The sequence below is a fragment of the Schistocerca nitens genome, chromosome 2 (genome assembly GCF_023898315.1).
Source record: "Schistocerca nitens isolate TAMUIC-IGC-003100 chromosome 2, iqSchNite1.1, whole genome shotgun sequence".
In the NCBI taxonomy this organism is placed as follows: Eukaryota; Metazoa; Arthropoda; class Insecta; order Orthoptera; family Acrididae; genus Schistocerca; species Schistocerca nitens.
Genome location: NC_064615.1, coordinates 1,082,652,249 through 1,082,673,867, shown reverse-complemented (window position 1 = coordinate 1,082,673,867; position 21,619 = coordinate 1,082,652,249). Strand labels below are relative to the sequence as shown.

The 21,619-nt window shown below is 38.7% G+C and overlaps 1 protein-coding gene and 1 non-coding gene across 2 annotated transcripts in view; both read left to right on the top strand.

The window, feature by feature from the left end:
* LOC126237477 (solute carrier organic anion transporter family member 4A1) overlaps positions 1–21,619 on the top strand; it is a 1,087,525-nt gene that overhangs the window by 921,178 nt on the left and 144,728 nt on the right. The window lies entirely within an intron of this gene.
* Positions 7,296–7,367, top strand: Trnah-gug (transfer RNA histidin (anticodon GUG)). The gene has a single exon. It is a non-coding gene; the product is annotated as a tRNA-His (tRNA).

Sequence of the window (21,619 nt, the reverse complement as noted above, 5' to 3'; positions counted from 1 at the left end):
TATATATATATATAACGATCCCCCCCCTCTCTCTCTCTCTCTCTCTCTCTCTATATATATATATATATATATATATATATATATATATATATATATATATAGAGAGAGAGAGAGAGAGAGAGAGAGAGGGGGGGGGGAGGGAGGGATCGTTGGCCAGCCTCACCTTATATATATATTTGGGGCGACGCTGCCCAATGATCCCTTCAGTGTAGATGCACACCACACTCTGACTCTTACGGGAATTGACGAAACACTGCGAGTAATGAGGATAATGGGCAGGGCCAGTACGATAGTAGTGTGTGAATAAGTTCAGAATTTGGGTCTGACGGGAGGCGTGCTCGGGAAATCCATGTAGTTGCGATGGCCGCTGAGTCTGTATGGTTTTATACTCAGAGTATCTGCCTAGTATGCAGGAGCTGGAGGTTCGAATCCTCGTCTGGTACAGGTTTTTAACTTTCCTCGTGGATGTAAGTCAATGCCCACTAGCAGTTAAATGTCATTTATTCCTTTCGGCGTGTTCGAAACAACAAATACCACGTATGTAATTGCTGTCATTCACATAAAACACACTAACAACGCACGGTCTCTCTTCTCGATACCCATACTGCTCACTCACGTTATGGATTGTAAAATGACAGCGTGGATATCATAGTCATATAAACAGTGTACAGCGCTAGACTTGCACCTAGTGGCCACAGAACTACTTTTTCCAACGTAAATCGGTACCGCATTAACGCATAAGTTTCGATGTCATACGATAATTACAGCGCACACTGGACTTCCGTGAGAAGCCGCATTTAAATTATAGCCACACGGTATTTTCGAACAAGGAGATCAAATCCCCGGTTGGACAGACGACGGCACACGATTTTCCTTCCCTGCTCTCCGTGCAGAGCAGCAGCTGGTCGTCTCCGGCGCTGGGGACCGTATTTGCCCACAATCCACCGCGGGCGAGGCGAGGCCGCCTCGCCGGACAGCTAAGGACGTTATCCAATTTCGAGCAACGAGTCGCCGGCAAGTCGTACGAGCGGATGCAAATAAGACGGTGTTTACGAATCGGTCCGCGGCAGGAAGTTAAACAGGCTGGGGCGGCGGCGATATTGCCCCCTGGGGGGCTCCGGGCTGTGCAAACAGCGCTCTGGCCTCGCAGCCGAGTCCGGCGCGAGCTTTGTGAGCCGGGAAGTGGCCGCGAATCCCCCACGAGACGCTGCGCGCTAATGTGATAGCCGCCCGATATGCCGTCCCCTCCCCTCCCCTTCCCGTCCCTCACCACTCCTACCCGCCGTTTCTAATGTGATGTTCTCGCCAGATAATACTCTCTGGACGTTCGCGGACATCCGCCTGTCGGGAAGAGCCAAAGATTTGATAGCTGTGCAGATATTTGCTAGCACGAACTGAGTGTCTCTCTTCTCTGCTACAGTGCTTTAGCGAAAACCAGACATGTCGCGATAATTACATATTCACACAAAGTGCTCGTGTACTATAGACTGGCGTTACCCTTTGTCAAGGTGAAGACGTTGGGGCGAACCTGCAGCAGGCAGATGTTAATATATTTGCTTTTTTTTCCTCCCCTCCGTTTCGGAAGGTACGGTTACATAGCGTTCCATTGATTTACTTCCATACAATGTTGTGCCTCAGACTGGGCTGCTAGATCCAAAAACAGACACACCAGGCTCGCTGTTTAATTTACTCGGACATTTTGCCCTAAAAGCCGGACTGTTGTTGTTGTGGCCTTCAGTCCTGAGACTGGTTTGATACAGCTCTCCATGCTACTCTATCCTGTGCAAGCTTCTTCATCTCCAAGTATTTACTGCAACCTACATCCTTCTGTATAGGTTTAGTTTATTCATCTATTGGTTTCCCTCTACGATTTTACCCTCCACGCTGCTCTCCAATACTAAATTGGTGATCCCTCGGTGTCTCAGAACATGCCCTACCAACCGATCCCTTCTTCTAGTCAGGTTGTGGCACAAGCTCCTCTTCTCCCCAATTCTATTCAATACCTCCTCATCAGGCGATCTACCCATCTAATCTTCAGCATTCTTCTGTAGCACCACATTTCGAAAGCTTCTATTCTTTCTTTGTCTAAACTATTTATCGTCCATGTTTCACTTCCATACATGGCTACACTCCATACAAATACTTTCAGAAATGACTTTCTGACATTTAAATCTATCCATGATGTTAACAAATTTTTCTTCTTCAGAAACGCTTTCCTTTCCATTGCCATTCTACATTTTATATCCTCTCTACTTCGACCATCATCAGTTATTTTGCTCCCCAAATAGCAAAACTCCGTGTCTCATTTCCTAATCTAATTCCCTCAGCATCACCCGACTTAATTAGACTACCTATTTTAAATAGGAATAAAGTAGGTTGGGTGTTATAAGTCGTTTATTAATAACTAATTACTCTCAGTTTTTGGTGAGATCAACCTTAGACGTGCTTTTAAAAAAGGAAATCGTTGTATAATTCTAAAAATCAAATAAAAGCAGTCTCGACCGCGTTTTCAGATTTTTTACTCTGTAACAACCGGTTTCGACCCTTTCCTCATACCAACTTCACGCTTTTCCCCGGCATTTTGGATGTTGATAGTGGCAGACGGAGCGAGACTGTTTTTATTTGATTTTTAACATTTTATACCGATCGCTGTGCTCCAGTTACAGAAGGCTTTCAAAAATTTTAGAGTACTATAATTTTTCAATTATTATAGTAACTAAGTGCTCAGCCCCATTAACTGCCCAGTCTTCTTCCTAAGATAATCTTATTTCAGAATAAACTGAAAGTTCTGCATTAGACAAAATAAATATATGTCTGTTCTTCTGGGACGGAATAACTTTTGTCATCTCAGTTAGACTCATAAAGGAATAACGATAGCCTCTAGTCAAATACTGACGTTCCTTATTTGAACCCATCTTGTCAAAAAATTATTTTTCACGGAGCTCATTGTGTGGTACTCTTCACAGGATAATTTTAAATTACACAACAACATTATCATATTTGTGACTGTGTCGGTTTTCAGTTTATTGCGCATCATTGTCCGTTGGCCGTTTATGAAAGACAAAACCTTGCGATGTTGTCATTATAGCCTGAAACAGCAAAGTAACACTCTGTTAATTTCAGTAATTCTGAAAATTCTTGATTGTACTGTGGGTTCAAATAGGCTCTCCGCTTTTCATGTGCCAAAGGCTTTTTAAAGACAACGAATTTCATACGTCATGTTTACTTAGAATCTCTCGCACAGCAAACATTCCCCCATATCAAGGAAAGAAAGCAGGCTAATCCTGTTTACAAAAGGGTAAAAGAACAGATGCATAGAATTACATACTAATATGACTGTCGTGTTGCAGGACACTAGAGCACATCCAGACTACGAATATTATATTTCACGAGGAAGAGCTGTTTTCAAGGAATCAGCATGACTCTTGAGGATATGAAATACGGTGTCCAGAATCTACATTCGGAAATGCAAATTGCTCTGGGCTAACCTCGCCGACTTCTATATTGATGCGTTTTCCTGCGGTACTACTATTACTAAAGGCTTGTTTTCTAATTGTAAATCGGAAGTACAGCTTAAATTACTAGTTCGGTTTGAAAAATGTGAAGTTCAACTCTTAAGCAACATTTCTTTACTATTTTTCTCATCATGCAACGTTACCATGTGCTTCATCAAGTACAAACAACATTGTGGAGAGAGATAGTATATTGTAGTAGGACTTAATGAGTCGGAAACCAAGCCAAGTAAGAGCGAAGTTTGTGCTCAAAATGGTCACGTTATCCCGTTACATTTTTATTAATCAGTACATTTTTGCAGTTATTATTTTAGTTAACAATAATTTCACTTGTTTTGTACTTGAATATGGAGCGAAGTGCCCAACTGTCAATGGTTTACACAGTACATTTCAGATTAACAATTGTCAATAACAGATCTTTTCTATTTTCATAGCATCTTCTAGAAATGAAAATTCGAAATATCAAAATTCAGCGTGGTTGTTTTGTCTGAGCGACTGCCTTACTGTCGCTTTTACGTGTTATAAAACATGCTGACAATGCTTTTCGAACAATACACCACGCGGGAACGTATGCTATTGTCTTCTACGACTCAACGAGTTGAATTGGATGGGGGCCAGAGTAGCCAAAACAAATGTTCGGATTTCACTGCAGCTTGAAAAACAACAGCGAAGCATTCATTTCGAATTGAATACGATATTTTTACGTGAGAATAGGTTGGATGATAGTAGCAATCGGTTACATTCATGGTGTCCTGTAAGCAGGGAGACAAGTGAAACTTTTTGCTCTTTCATTACGAAGACAAACGGAATTCCGTTCTGCATTTGTACTGATAAAGTCGTAATCGAAATTCGGTATATAATATTTGAAAAGACGCTGGTTCATGCAGTCAATATGAAACATTTGCCGTCAGCCTGCTCTTTTGAAAACCTGATTCCGGTATTGGAAGAGACTTAAGGTGATGCACTATGGAGCGAAATTACGGGCTAACAAATTTGTGGAAGTGCCTCCCAGCTACATAAGATGTTATTATTTTATGTTGGGTATTTTGATGTTCAAAGAAAGCATTTAGCTCTGAGTTCTACCAATCCAGAGATTCAATAAGTTGTTAAAAGTAGACAGATTCATACAAGGAAGGTAGTCATATTGAATGATAAGAACTGGGAGGGCGTCGAAAAATTTTTAATTCCGTCTGCAAAAGGTATGGAGTGTACAACTCGTAACTTAGATTTAAATTTTGTTTTTTTTAGCCGTATATATTTTCTTTTTCTATCAAGTAAAGGAAGTAGGTTAAGTATGACATCAATGGGCATAAAGAACGCCTTGGGGTTCATGTTAACGAATAACCGACTAATAGCGTTAGTGACAATGTTCTTATATAATGTTATTTTATCGTTATAGAAATGGCAAACCGATGTTTAAAGAGCTGCTGAAAATAAAAAAATATTGAAAAATTGATCGACTTTGTTGATGTATTCATTTTTTCCTCTCGAATACTAGCTGTTCGTTTTATCAGTGAAGTACGTTCAGATCAAATTTCCTATGGCTGTTTTGATCAATAAAATTAAAAACAAATAAATGAAGGAAGAAATTTAAGTGTTGTAAGAGACATAATGAAATATTAATTCAATTATTGGGTATTTCTCCTTAATAATTCGATTGGCCGAAAGTTTTAAATGTAGTTTCAAAGTTTTAGATGTAGTTATCTCAGAAAGTTTCTTCTGGACTTTACACACTCTACCTACGAAACTGAGTGATTTGGAGTCTATCGTCATTTATTTAGAAAGACATGAGTATCATTCTTGAAGGTAATGTGTTGTGGTGCAGATATTGTTATCACTCATGGCTCTCTTGGAATGTATGCATCACTTTATCGTTCCCTTAACTGTTATTAGGCATCCAGCGTTGCTCCAATAATTGTCCAATCACAGATCTTCAACTATATGCGTTGTGTGCAGATCTTGTTCCTAAGCACTCATTTTCTTTTCACAGAATTTTTTTGATATTCTGGCCACAACAGATACACCGCTACAGGACTGCTATAAATGATTCGTTTGTTTTCAGAGTTCTATATTACATGTACAAGCCTAATTGATGTACGAATAGAACCGTAAACTCACCGGGTTTGCATTGTGACCACCAGTTGGCGTTATGAGTGCATTGCCTTGGCAAATGGCGACAAAGCGAGAAAACAGTTCTTGTATCTTGGAATATGCAAGATGTTTTGACTGTTATGGCAGTGCAGTTCTTATTCAGAAGGAATTACGGAGAAGAACCGCCATGTAAACAGAGTGTAGTGCTTTGGTATCAACAACTTAGAGGCACCGGTTGTTTGTGATAACAGAAAGGTACCGGTCGGCAAGTTTGGCAGATGAAACCATGGAGAGGGTGAAAAGAATCAACGATCTACACAAGGTACGAACTTGGAATAAGGGCAACAAACTGTATGGAAGATTTTGCGCGGCGGTTACATTTCAAACCGTACCGTCTCCAGCTCGTGCAATAACTAAAACCGTAAGATTATGACCAGCACCTTTATTAAGGACCGTGTTTATGTACCCTCCACGGCCAAAAACAATGGAACAGCTACGAGAACGTATCAGTTCTACCCTGTTCACACTGACAGTATATTGGCTACATAATGTATGGCACGAACTTCACTACCGCTTGACGTGTGTCGTGTGACCACAGGGCATTCATAGGACGTTAGTGGTGCGCAAAATGCGTACTTCATGAGTTTACGATCTATTCATGCATCAGTCATATTTGTACATGTAATACTTTAGAGAACACAGAGCTCTGAAAACGAATGAATCATTTGTAGTAGCCCTTTCATTAACACTTCGCAAATATTTATCAATAACAATCCAATTGCGTAAGCACTAGCTCCATAAAACATTTATTATTGTCTTGAGTGTTTTTTCTTATCCTTATAGGGTTATAGTACATATTTTGCTGTTTTGCTTTTTACCATGTGTGTAATACAAGCAGATTCGTGATGAAAAGGTTTTAATGTTGTTTCTGTGTTGCTGCAATGTAGAAGTATGCTTCAAAAGTAAAACTATCGAAAAGCCTTTGGCAGTTCAAATAAAGGTTTCAATGTTGTTTCTGTGTTGCTGCAATGTAGAAGTATGCTTCAAAAGTAAAACTATCGAAAAGCCTTTGGCAGTTCAAATCAAAGTTTATTTAGGCACGAACAAGGATCGTATACTCGTATATTCAAGAAGATCGTAATAATCAAGTTACCGACTAAGGAACAACGGAAGGTATATAAACTGGTAACAATGTTTATGTTCGTACTACAATATTTTAGAAAGGTAGTGCTTACATGTTTGAGTTTTCTTGGTAAGTCACACGAGGAGTGTTTTTATATCTGTATTTCCACAGGAAGAAGATTAATATGAGTAACAAATTGTAATATACACTGCTCATTAACCTATCTTTTTCACGATTATTTCAGGAAATATTAATGCTCACCAACAGCAGATTTTAAATTTGTACAGAATAGAGACAGGGAGGTAGTATGTCCATACAGCCCCGCCGCATTAGAGGATTTAAAACGCCTGCAGCGTGTGGCCTCTGTTGTTTTTCTGGTTTTGGAACTGACAGTGAGCCGATATTTACTGCGGCAACCACGTGCGCGGCGATTCGTTCAGCTGTGAGTTAAGTTCGTTGTAGAGTTCACAGATGGCGCCAACGTCTAGGGCGAGATAACACTGGCAGATGGCGCTGGGTTAGTGCAGTGTCTGCCGCTACGAAGGCCGTCAACGTCCGTCCTCCGGTTAGCCGTGATCGTCTAGTGGTTAGGACATTGCGTTGTGGCCGCAATAACCCAGGTTCGAATCCTGGTCACGGCAGTGGTAAAACACTGTCACGGTGGAGGCATTTTTTTGCTCTTGTCGGACATCCACTACCGGAAAAGCATTATATTTCGACGTAATTGAGCGTACTTTTGCTTCAGTGTCAATTGGAAAAATTGGTCACATTAACGTGCAGATATATTCGCATCATTCGGCGATTTTTGTGATACAGTCATGTTATTGCATATCACTTCAGCAGAAATCGCCAAGTTACGTCCGATATAAATGTTGTAGATTAATTTGTAAACATAATTATGAATAATTAGAGGAAAATTCATTTTATGTTTCTGTCAGTTAACGTTTGTTGTTGAAATATCTGTGGTTTTTTCCCTTTTCTTTAGCGGACTAGCATGCATTATAGTAATCGAAACAACAGATTCAATCGGCTGTGGTAATTAGTGAAACCAGTCCTTTGGAGTAACCGATTGTAATTTTACCTCTCCCTAGGATTATTATTCATTCATTTCTTTCGAGTAAAACCAGTCTTACTGGAGCGACCGATTGTCGACGCAACCTGGCGCATTCGATCGTTTTGCCATTGTTAAGTTATTATTGTTGACTGCACACTGTTGTCACCAGTCGTCACTGTTACTGCCATTCCGATATTTGCGTTTTATTGAGTGCCAATAAATAGCTTTTAGTTCAGTTTTTCGTCCATGACATGAAGAGGTTGTCTTAGTAGTGAACTTTGTGTCCGGAACAATACTGGAACGCTCATTGGCGTGGGAATGGAGGAAATCATATGGCTGGATAAAAAAGGTCCTTTAGAGAAGGACAGATTCATATTATGACACTGTACTGCTTAAAGAAAGTCAGTGAAAACTGATTCTCGCAAAATAAATACTTCCGACAGGTGGCAGTATATGCTTAAAAAGCAAGGGAGTAAGTTACCAAACAATTTAAAAAGTTGTATCTTATATGCTTGCTGTTCACGTCACCTCAGAATTTACCGAAATAGAATTATCGGCGATGAATGCAGAGCTTCAATAAATTTAAATAAAAAAGTAATTGTTCATTTATTTAAACATTACTTTATAATGTAATCTTTTAAAACCGACAACAAATCCATATTTAATGCTAGAAGTATGTAAACTTCATTTTTAAATGAAGAAATACATTAATTTTGTTAATATTTAATTTTTACAAATTTTTATTTCACTAGTCCTGGAAATGAAGTACTTTATTTGTCTCTTAAAAAAGCAAGCTGGTAACTCCCTAGTAATGGTTCCGGAAAGACGAAAGTCAAACCCGGAGTGAAACCATTCGTATGACAGCAGTAAATGACAGAGACTTTTGTCAGACAGCGGGCTGTAAATGAAAACACTCAAACCTACAGGATCAGCGAAAGGATTCATGCAGCTGACACGACCGCAGAGACTAAATTGTGTACAGCATAAGAATACACCTCAACTATTTTTCCGTGTTTGCTGGAATCTCACTGGATTTCGTTTCAAGCGGAGCGGAACCCAAATCGTTTCCATAACACTGAAGTAGACTATAGTGATACCTTTTTTGCATTATTCGCACGTCGACTCTGGGATAATACGGGACAACAGCTTTACCGGTACATTTTAACTTGGACAGCACTGGCCAGCCAACTGGTCCAACTAACCTGTACCGATGTGAGAAGTAGCAGTTCAGACGTAAAAAGACACGACCCCAAAACAATATTGTTTCGAATGCAATTCAACTTTTAAGCGGAATGAAATAATATACGCAAAACCCCGGCAACATGATTCTTAGGGAACCAGACGGAAAAAATAGTATTAAATTTAAAACAAGAGTTATGAATATTCCTAACTTAAACCAGTGAAACTTCCAACTTTCCTGAAACTATGTGAATCATTTCTGCGGAGTATGATGGCTCGGCTGATATAATTTGAAAAAGATCACCGAAGCTTCCTTGTTTTGAACTGTAGAATAATCATTCAAATTATTTCTAAGGACGACCCGAATATTTCTTTCTTTTCTTCGCAACAAAAGGAAACAACTATTCAGATATCCGTTTAACTTTTAAAGTAGTCATATTCGCTTCTTCCAGGCGTTTTGCCCTCAGTTTGCTAAATAAAATTTAAAATAATTTGCCTCACATTGTAAAGCACTGAAGTGGAACGTCCATTCATTTCTGTCCAGAGACCTCCCAGTAGGCCAAAAATTACCTGAAATTTATTTGGAAGGGGACTTTTCAGCATTATGAAATATTATATATGTTTAACAATGCTTCAGTTTGAGGGCGCTCTGAAAGTTGTATTATTCTTGAAGAATCAAGTTAGCCAAGATCGCTAGCAATTCTTTATATTACTATGACTGGTTTCGTCAGATCTACGCCGTCATCTTCGAATATTGTAACATTTTAGTTCTACATGTTTATTACAGTACAGAAAGTCACTCTATTTATTTCATGTAACATTGCCATTATTCGTTGTATTACCATTCGATAAGACGTTCGTGTTCGCATAATGGTGCTGTAGCTTTCGGTTATTGCTCTATTTGCATCGCTCTGGACTAAATTTTACACTTTTTAATCGATATTCACGAAATGTTCAACTGATTGCATAAAGCAGCTGTCATGTCAAATGTAATAAGCTGCTGGAACATAGTGGTTATATTTTCCTTTTCACTAAAAAAACAGTGGATATTTAATTAGAAAATTCGGAGTGAGGAGCAATGTGAAACTCGTCTCTTTACAAATCTTTCATTGATTTTCAGTATGAACATTAATTAACAAAAAACACTTGTGGCTATATGATTAAAAGTATTAAATAAGCATTTATATTTAAACACATACTTCCTGCAGCAGCCTCCAGTTCAAAACTTCGTGGTCCGAGTATAGAGAACAAAAATATTTATCCACATTTCTCCGCCCGGCTAGCTCCACGTATCACCCAAACAGCCCAAAAAATTTTACCTGAAAAACAACGATTGGATTAAGCTGGTGGCTGTCTCGTTGAGAGGGATTCAACAGTCTGAACATCACTATAGCCAATCGCCTAGCTGAAATTTCGTAACTATCAATTTTATATTCTTTTAAATTTTGACTACGACTTCGGAATTTGGCTCATTGCTCATCGACGTGTCCTCCGCCTTGATTGAGTATTCCTCCACGTCAAAGCAGTAGATTAATTTTGTACAGAAGCTGGGTATGGATTTTAGAGACGCCAACACTTTATCTGTATTATGACGTAACCATGATAACGGCAAGCACGGTTGACGGATTTTAATGGCTGCTAACCGACTGTTCACTTTCTGCTTCTGCTTTTGTTCTTGACTGTATCAACGCGAAAGTGCCAGTGCTGCCAATTCTCCAAAACGAAAGAAGCTACTTGTTTCTACAAAGAAGCCAGAAGGAAACTGAAATAAAGTAAGGTTTGTTATGTGCAGTATTATTTCTGCAATAATTATACTGTGTAACAGACTAGCATAAATTTGTATTTATTTTCTTAATTTGGAATCTGTTGGACACTGCAGTAACACGAACAATTACTGTGAGTGTTTAGCATTATTTGAATTACGCATCACTGATAATACACAGACAATAGACATGCGTTTCTAAAAGTTCTAAATGGGTGATATACATGTTAACTTAAACATTAATTTGTATCCATGAAACTAAGTATAGCTTAAGCTAAATCATTGGTGCATTGTACGGAGGTTGGCACCTTACCAAACTACTGCGCTGTATACAAGTTCGCTGTTCGTCTCCTCAGTTCAGTCGCTGGCACATTGTTTATTGCAACTGTGAATCGTCCGACTTCTCATTCATCCCTGCATAAATCAAATTCTTCTTTGCTTAGCAAAGTTCTTGTGTATGTATCCTGACGAGCCGGGAACACACACCAACACACCTTTAGCATGCTTTGTTGTGGTTTTTAATGCAATCTAGTAAAACATTTTCATGGGATTTTAAACCGTGTTTTGAAATTTTTAATTTTTCTTAGTCAACATCGACTTTAATGCAAATAATTTTCCTTAGTCAACATCGACTTTAATAATTTTCCTGTACTCAAGTAAAAGAAAGCCGGAAGAAAAGCCAAGTAACTGTGAAAAAAGCCATACTTTCAGGACCCAGTTGAATCATTCATTTGCTAGCTAAATGGTATGAAAAAGAAGGCAGAGTTAGCTCTAAAAAAGATGATTTGACAACATAGTAGCGTGCATACGCTACAATGTAGCGTACATACACTACAATGTTCCATGCTTGAACTTTTTCTTATTATAGATTATTTATAAGGAACCACTGTTTGTTTTAAGATGTTATTCAAGAATATCACCAGTCACTTTTAAAACGCAAATAACTGCAAAGCTTACGACTTTTGTCGTCTCCGGAACCATAAGAAATAATCGCAGGATGTGAGATTATGAGATCTCGGTGGTCAGAAGTGCAGAGCCAGGTCCTCAAGCCCCTGCGACCGATCCAGTACTGAGAAAGAGAGTGATTCAAAAAGCCTCGTACATCACGGTGCCAATGGGGCTCAGCTCGATCATGTTGGAAAATGAAGTCCTGGAAATCTTCCATAACTTGAGGGAACAGCCATTGTTCCAACATGTCCAGTATGTGATTACAGTTAACCGTTTTTTCCGCAAAGAAAAATGGTTCATAAACCTTTGTATGCGATACAGCACACAACACGTTTATCTTCGGTGAGTAGCCGGCACGGTAGCTCAGCGTGTCCGGTCAGAGGGTTAGCTGCCCTCTATAATAAAACAACTGAGTTAATCGACACAGTTCCGTTTCAGCCGCGCTCGCGAGTTGCCGCTGTTAACTGTTGCGCTGCACTTCAGTGTTTACATCGCTGTACTTGTCCTCCGCCGAGTGCCGTCCGTCCGTTAATCTCCGTGTTCGTTCCTGTTCCTTGTGATCTGATCGCTCTTTCTGGTCTTGCTGCTGCTACTTGGAATTTCGGTTGTTTAACCGAAATTGCTTCGCTGGATTAACCATGGCTACAAACCTCAGGAAGAATACTCTGGTATTTGCTTTTGACAAGGAATCCCGTCCTGTTCAGCCGACATCCCTGGAAATAGATGACTGGATTACACAGGTAATTGGTCTAAATTCTGAAACCGTTCATACCTGGCAACTGGATCAGGAAAAATACTGTGTTTTTGTCAAGTTAATCAGTGCTTCGACTGTTGATAAAGTGTTACGAAAGTGGGGCTATGAAGTAGATTTTGTGCATAGAAATGGTTGTAAAAGTAAGGTTTCCATCTATAGAGCGGACATTCATTACAAAACCGTTCGTGTCTTGAATCTTCCCATTGAAATTGAAAATGAAAAAATTAAGGAAGCTCTTTCAAACTACGGAGACGTTAAATCAATTGCAAATGAAAGATGGTCGCCTCGCTTTAAACTGCAGTGTTTTAACGGGGTCCGCTGTGTAGAGATGGACGTTAAGACGAATATTCCGTCTCACATAACTGTTTGTGGGTATAAGGACAAATTGTTTATACAGGTCAGGAAGCTACATGTCATATATGTAACGAAACCGGCCACTTCAGACAGGAATGTCCGCGGCGAACTGTTGTTCTTAAAAGTAATTTGATACAGCGTCAGAAGCTTACCTTAAATGATCTGTTACCAAAGAATAGCCCGGAACAACTGGTTGAGGATGTTAACGCAGCGGGCCAAGCTGATGTCTCCCTTCACGATGACAGTCAATTTCCCCCGTTAACAACAAAAGGAAACCCTGTTGCCACTACTCGTGAAACTGAAACGCAACCGAAAAAACGACCTCTGGAGATAACTGACAGTTGTTCAGAGGACGAGCTGTCTTGTCCCACTCCCTCACTTCGCAAGCAAAAACAGTGCGATGAGGAGGCAGAGGAACCTGAAGGCAAAATGCGAATGGAAACTAATGAACAGAAAGATAATACACATACGGTACCAGAAAATGAAGGGGGTGTAAGCAGCATTAATTTGCAAGTAACATCATGTGCAGTAGCCGATTGCAAAGATCAGAATCTATCTGTTAATAAACAGATTCAGGGAGAGGTTGCAAAACTGCAGTCTCCACTTGTTTCCCTCGATCAGAAAGTGAGTGAAATTAATAAAGAAAGAGGAAGTGGTGGCCAAACTGAAATCACGGTCAACACCTCAGGGCAGGCGCCGCCGGCAACCGAAATTGCGAAAGCGTCTGCTGCTGCTCCAGATAAGCCGCGAAGTAAAATACCGACACAACCAAATGAGAATGTAGTTCGTAACCAAGGGAAGGGAAAATCCGGTATGAGCGCCCCAAGCCCAAAGAATGTTCAGTCCGAAACGGTCGTACACGAATCACTGGAGGAAAAATCAGAAAGTTTACCAGGAAATCAGTCTGCTTGCGTTACAAGAGAAAACATTAGAAGCAGAAAAAAACGGGACAGTAACTAATAAACTGACTGAAGTGTTATTCCATGTTCAGCCTTCCGAGAAAGCTGTTACAGCTTAACTGAACCCTGAACCACATGAAACTATATTAGTTCATCAAAACAACTACATAGTGACAGCACAATGACGCAATCTTATTCTGTCACCACTATAAACATAAATAAAATCACGACCGGTTTGAAGTTATCAGCCCTTAAGGAATTTTTGTACGAATCCGCGACTGATATTGCCCTGTTACAAGAAGTTCTAATTTCGGATTTGGTAATTCCCGGTTTTGTCAGTTACATAAATGTGTCTCCCGAAACAAGTGTTGGAACAGCTATTTTGGTGAGGGAAGGGATTGCAGTAAGCGAGGTGGAACGACTGGAATCCGGAAGAGGAATAGGACTAAATATCTATGATGTGACTATCGTCAACTTGTACGCCCCTTCAGGAAGTTCTCATCGAGCTGACAGGGCACGTTTCTTCAAAGATGACCTGATATACTTGTTAAGGAAATCGCCAAGACAGTTATTACTTGGAGGTGATTTTAATTGTGTTTTAAATCGAAAAGATCAGTTACCTAATTTTAATTTCTCAAGTGAACTAAAACAACTAGTTACTGGTTTAGAATTAAAGGATGTATGGGAAATCAAATACCCCTCCAGTGTTGAGTTCACTTATGTCACGGCAATATCACGCAGCAGGATTGATAGACTATATATTTCTAAAAATCTTGAAACTTCCGTGACAAAAGTAGAAACCATTCCTACGTACTTTTCAGACCATTCAAGTGTCTTAGCTTGCATAAATCTAACAAGACAGCCGGTTCGCCGATTCAAGAATCAGTGGAATTTGAACACTTCTTTGTTAGTAAATCATGATTTAGAAGATCTGATTAAAGAAACATGGACAATATGCCTGCGAGCCCGTAGTAGATATGCCACTGCTATTGACTGGTGGGTTAAAATGGCAAAGCCAAAATTGAGGAAAGTTCTTATTCAATACAGTGCCCAGAGCGCAAGGGAAATGAAATGCACTATAGAGTATTACTATTCCGTTTTGAGAGATCTATATGATCAAGTCTCAGCAGGTTCCTCACTTCGGATAGCAGACATCAAAAAAGTCAAAGCCAAGTTACTTAATATCAAGAGAAGTCAAATGGAAGGGTTGAAAATAAAATCGAAGGCAAATTCGGTGTCAGAAGATGAAACTACTTCCCTATATCATTTAGTGAAGCATACGAAAAACGGGAGAAGGACTTTTATTGATGAAATTCGAACAAAACACGGTACGATTCTCAGAACCCAGCAGGATATCATGGACGAGATTTATCGCTATTATTGCGAGCTATATTCTGTACATCAAAGTAGAGATGCTTCCTTGGAAGAATTCCTTGACATCCTAGCCCCACAGCTGACAGATGATGACAACGAAAATTTTCTCGAGGTTGTCACTGAAGAAGATGTGTATGATACTCTGTGCGCCTCACCACCAAAAAAATCCCCAGGACCGGATGGTGTGCCAGCAGAGTTTTACATCCGTTACTGGCCAATAGTAGGTGCGAAAATCACGGACATTGTAAATGAGGTTATTCAGGGGAAAATGATTCCGGCTGAGTTTAAGGAGAGTAAAATTGTTCTGGTGCCAAAAAATAATGGAAACAAAGATTTAAATAATTTTCGTCCAATTTCACTGCTGAATTCTGATTATAAATTAATAGCTAGAATAATAAACAAGAGAATTTCATGCCTTACAGATAAAATTATTAGTCAACATCAGAACTGTGCACAAGGCAGAACCATTTTTCAAAATCTAGCGGAATTCAGGGATATCATTGCAATAACTTCTGTAACAAACATAAAGTGTGCTTTATTGTTTTTAGATTTTTATAAAGCGTTCGATGTAGTAAATCATGAATATCTTCTACAGACATTGAAGAAAATAGGTTTCAACGATAGGGTCATACAGTTGATTAAGAACATAGCAACTGGAATAAATGCTAAAATAGCGGTGAATTGTCAACAATCCAGGCCGATGCAAATACAACGAGGTGTTCCTCAAGGAAGTCCTCTGTCCATGTCGCTCTTCGCAATTTCGCTGGAACCTTTCCTCCGACATGTCCATGCTACATTAAAAGGCTTAACATTATCAGGAAATAAAACAGTTATAAGAGCCTATGCTGACGATATAGGGGTCATTATAAGGTATAATGACGAGGTAACCACGCTCGCAACGGTGATTGATTCGTACTGTAGAGCATCTGGAGCCAATGCAAACGAAAAAAAAAGTAAGATGTTAAATCTCAGAGGTTTTGATAATATCAACGTCGAGTGGGCAAAAATAGTCCGACAACATAAAACACTTGGGATCACCCTGACAGCATGTCCTATGAAAATGACGGCTTTAAATTGGAAAGTTGCAGCAGATAAAGTGCAAGGAGCCATTGTAGAGAATTTAACTCGATATATGAACCAAGTTCAAAGAACACAGTATATCAACTCATGCATCCTTGCTAAGGCTTATTATACTGCCCAGCTGTTTCCAATACCGAGAATGATAGCGAGGAGAATAATGTCCAAAATCACCAACTTTTTGTGGAGAGGTGAAGTGTTCAGAGTACCTGCTAAAGTAGCCACTTTAGATCCTAAAAATGGTGGACTAGGATTAACTGATATAACGGATAAAGCCTCTGCTCTTTTTATCAAAAGGCAAGTTAATTTAATAGGAGACTCGCGAGAAAGCATAACCAGCCAACTTTTCGAGATCATTAAACCTCCAAGCCTGCTTCCCCCGATTGACGTGCAGAATATCAACAGTCGCTTACAGCACGTGAGGATTTTCTATGTTGAGTTTAGTTATGTCAGTGTCGAACTCAGGCAGTCACGACACTTAACATCGAGAGCCATAATGCGGGAACGAAAGAAAAGCGAAGGAAGAAACAAAATAGAACGACAGTTTCCAAACATTGAGTGGACTGAGATTTGGAAAAACATTAGTTCTAATGTGCTCACGTCTAACATAAAAACGGCATGGTACAAGACAGTTAACAACATAGTTAGCACCAATGAAAGACTGCACGCAATCGGACTCTGTGAAACAAATTTATGTCAACAATGCCATCTAGTTGACACAGTAATTCACAGATATACTTGCAGTGGTCACATGAATAGTTGGAAGTGGGTCCGAGAGCAAATAGCTCTGATTACAAGAACATCCCCTGAGTATATATCGCTGTCATTGATACACAGGCCTGACGCACGCTATTTCCCAGAAGCAAAAAATAACGCTGTGCACTGGTTGCTGGGAAATTTTGTTAACTACGTCCTTAACAAATTAGGATCCGATAGCATCATAGAGTTCAAGGTACACATGCTTTGTGAGTTTCACAAAATTAGAAGCTATTCGAATCACAAGAAAAAGTTCGGTAATATGTTAAAAATTGTATTTGAAAGAATAGGCATTGGTTAAGATAAAAAAGAAGACTGTGTTGACAGTGATGTATTGTAGTTACCTTAAGGATACTATTTAAGATTTTACAGTATATTAATGATGTGTACTTTTTCTACTTCAGAGAGTAGTTTTTGCAACTTATAAGCTAATGTACAGAACTTATGTGACATTGAGATTGTGTGTCGAAATAGTGTCAAAACACAAAACATTAAAGGTGCATTATTGGCTTATACTAGAAATTTGGAAATAGACAGTTTTTATAGAAATGTCCTTATCGATTGTTTAAAACCATAAGATTCTATCTGATAAATGTAATATTCAATGGCTGGCACATTGCCCTGTTCATTTTTGCACTGTGATGTGTAAGTCAGTTTCTCAGTGAAAGACTGATTATATAGATCTGATCCAGTGAAAGACTGATTATATAGATCTGATCACTTCAGATTCAATTAATGTCCAGAAAGTGTAGTTGGAAGGCTAGTCAAATTTATTATATATCTCCTTTCCGCCATTCTCAAGTATTTCAGAAATTGTCCAATATGATTATTAAATTGTTTTAATTAAAATTATCCCATCACCTTGCTGATATCCATCATAAAGAAATTATGCTTCTGTAAAGATTGCACCTCATGTAATTCAAAGTGCAGATTTTACTTCTTCAGGTTGAAGTTTGAATGTCTTTAAAAATTTTGTTCTTGATGTTTAAATTAATTCTTTCTGGTAATTAGTCAGTAACACAATCCTCTGTTGCCTTTCCTTAACGTCAGCGTAACTGAAATGTTTAAATAACTTCATGTATGCATAACTTAGTATGTATTTGGAGTGTAACATTGTTTTTTTAATAAATGTTTTATAAAAAAAAAAAAGTGGTTAGGACATTGCGTTGTGGCCGCAATAACCCAGGTTCGAATCCTGGTCACGGCAGTGGTAAAACACTGTCACGGTGGAGGCATTTTTTTGCTCTTGTCGGACATCCACTACCGGAAAAGCATTATATTTCGACGTAATTGAGCGTACTTTTGCTTCAGTGTCAATTGGAAAAATTGGTCACATTAACGTGCAGATATATTCGCATCATTCGGCGATTTTTGTGATTCAGTCATGTTATTGCATATCACTTCAGCAGAAATCGCCAAGTTACGTCCGATATAAATGTTGTAGATTAATTTGTAAACATAATTATGAATAATTAGAGGAAAATTCATTTTATGTTTCTGTCAGTTAACGTTTGTTGTTGAAATATCTGTGGTTTTTTCCCTTTTCTTTAGCGGACTAGCATGCATTATAGTAATCGAAACAACAGATTCAATCGGCTGTGGTAATTAGTGAAACCAGTCCTTTGGAGTAACCGATTGTAATTTTACCTCTCCCTAGGATTATTATTCATTCATTTCTTTCGAGTAAAACCAGTCTTACTGGAGCGACCGATTGTCGACGCAACCTGGCGCATTCGATCGTTTTGCCATTGTTAAGTTATTATTGTTGACTGCACACTGTTGTCACCAGTCGTCACTGTTACTGCCATTCCGATATTTGCGTTTTATTGAGTGCCAATAAATAGCTTTTAGTTCAGTTTTTCGTCCATGACATGAAGAGGTTGTCTTAGTAGTGAACTTTGTGTCCGGAACAATACTGGAACGCTCATTGGCGTGGGAATGGAGGAAATCATATGGCTGGATAAAAAAGGTCCTTTAGAGAAGGACAGATTCATATTATGACACTGTACTGCTTAAAGAAAGTCAGTGAAAACTGATTCTCGCAAAATAAATACTTCCGACAGGTGGCAGTATATGCTTAAAAAGCAAGGGAGTAAGTTACCAAACAATTTAAAAAGTTGTATCTTATATGCTTGCTGTTCACGTCACCTCAGAATTTACCGAAATAGAATTATCGGCGATGAATGCAGAGCTTCAATAAATTTAAATAAAAAAGTAATTGTTCATTTATTTAAACATTACTTTATAATGTAATCTTTTAAAACCGACAACAAATCCATATTTAATGCTAGAAGTATGTAAACTTCATTTTTAAATGAAGAAATACATTAATTTTGTTAATATTTAATTTTTACAAATTTTTATTTCACTAGTCCTGGAAATGAAGTACTTTATTTGTCTCTTAAAAAAGCAAGCTGGTAACTCCCTAGTAATGGTTCCGGAAAGACGAAAGTCAAACCCGGAGTGAAACCATTCGTATGACAGCAGTAAATGACAGAGACTTTTGTCAGACAGCGGGCTGTAAATGAAAACACTCAAACCTACAGGATCAGCGAAAGGATTCATGCAGCTGACACGACCGCAGAGACTAAATTGTGTACAGCATAAGAATACACCTCAACTATTTTTCCGTGTTTGCTGGAATCTCACTGGATTTCGTTTCAAGCGGAGCGGAACCCAAATCGTTTCCATAACACTGAAGTAGACTATAGTGATACCTTTTTTGCATTATTCGCACGTCGACTCTGGGATAATACGGGACAACAGCTTTACCGGTACATTTTAACTTGGACAGCACTGGCCAGCCAACTGGTCCAACTAACCTGTACCGATGTGAGAAGTAGCAGTTCAGACGTAAAAAGACACGACCCCAAAACAATATTGTTTCGAATGCAATTCAACTTTTAAGCGGAATGAAATAATATACGCAAAACCCCGGCAACATGATTCTTAGGGAACCAGACGGAAAAAATAGTATTAAATTTAAAACAAGAGTTATGAATATTCCTAACTTAAACCAGTGAAACTTCCAACTTTCCTGAAACTATGTGAATCATTTCTGCGGAGTATGATGGCTCGGCTGATATAATTTGAAAAAGATCACCGAAGCTTCCTTGTTTTGAACTGTAGAATAATCATTCAAATTATTTCTAAGGACGACCCGAATATTTCTTTCTTTTCTTCGCAACAAAAGGAAACAACTATTCAGATATCCGTTTAACTTTTAAAGTAGTCATATTCGCTTCTTCCAGGCGTTTTGCCCTCAGTTTGCTAAATAAAATTTAAAATAATTTGCCTCACATTGTAAAGCACTGAAGTGGAACGTCCATTCATTTCTGTCCAGAGACCTCCCAGTAGGCCAAAAATTACCTGAAATTTATTTGGAAGGGGACTTTTCAGCATTATGAAATATTATATATGTTTAACAATGCTTCAGTTTGAGGGCGCTCTGAAAGTTGTATTATTCTTGAAGAATCAAGTTAGCCAAGATCGCTAGCAATTCTTTATATTACTATGACTGGTTTCGTCAGATCTACGCCGTCATCTTCGAATATTGTAACATTTTAGTTCTACATGTTTATTACAGTACAGAAAGTCACTCTATTTATTTCATGTAACATTGCCATTATTCGTTGTATTACCATTCGATAAGACGTTCGTGTTCGCATAATGGTGCTGTAGCTTTCGGTTATTGCTCTATTTGCATCGCTCTGGACTAAATTTTACACTTTTTAATCGATATTCACGAAATGTTCAACTGATTGCATAAAGCAGCTGTCATGTCAAATGTAATAAGCTGCTGGAACATAGTGGTTATATTTTCCTTTTCACTAAAAAAACAGTGGATATTTAATTAGAAAATTCGGAGTGAGGAGCAATGTGAAACTCGTCTCTTTACAAATCTTTCATTGATTTTCAGTATGAACATTAATTAACAAAAAACACTTGTGGCTATATGATTAAAAGTATTAAATAAGCATTTATATTTAAACACATACTTCCTGCAGCAGCCTCCAGTTCAAAACTTCGTGGTCCGAGTATAGAGAACAAAAATATTTATCCACATTTCTCCGCCCGGCTAGCTCCACGTATCACCCAAACAGCCCAAAAAATTTTACCTGAAAAACAACGATTGGATTAAGCTGGTGGCTGTCTCGTTGAGAGGGATTCAACAGTCTGAACATCACTATAGCCAATCGCCTAGCTGAAATTTCGTAACTATCAATTTTATATTCTTTTAAATTTTGACTACGACTTCGGAATTTGGCTCATTGCTCATCGACGTGTCCTCCGCCTTGATTGAGTATTCCTCCACGTCAAAGCAGTAGATTAATTTTGTACAGAAGCTGGGTATGGATTTTAGAGACGCCAACACTTTATCTGTATTATGACGTAACCATGATAACGGCAAGCACGGTTGACGGATTTTAATGGCTGCTAACCGACTGTTCACTTTCTGCTTCTGCTTTTGTTCTTGACTGTATCAACGCGAAAGTGCCAGTGCTGCCAATTCTCCAAAACGAAAGAAGCTACTTGTTTCTACAAAGAAGCCAGAAGGAAACTGAAATAAAGTAAGGTTTGTTATGTGCAGTATTATTTCTGCAATAATTATACTGTGTAACAGACTAGCATAAATTTGTATTTATTTTCTTAATTTGGAATCTGTTGGACACTGCAGTAACACGAACAATTACTGTGAGTGTTTAGCATTATTTGAATTACGCATCACTGATAAT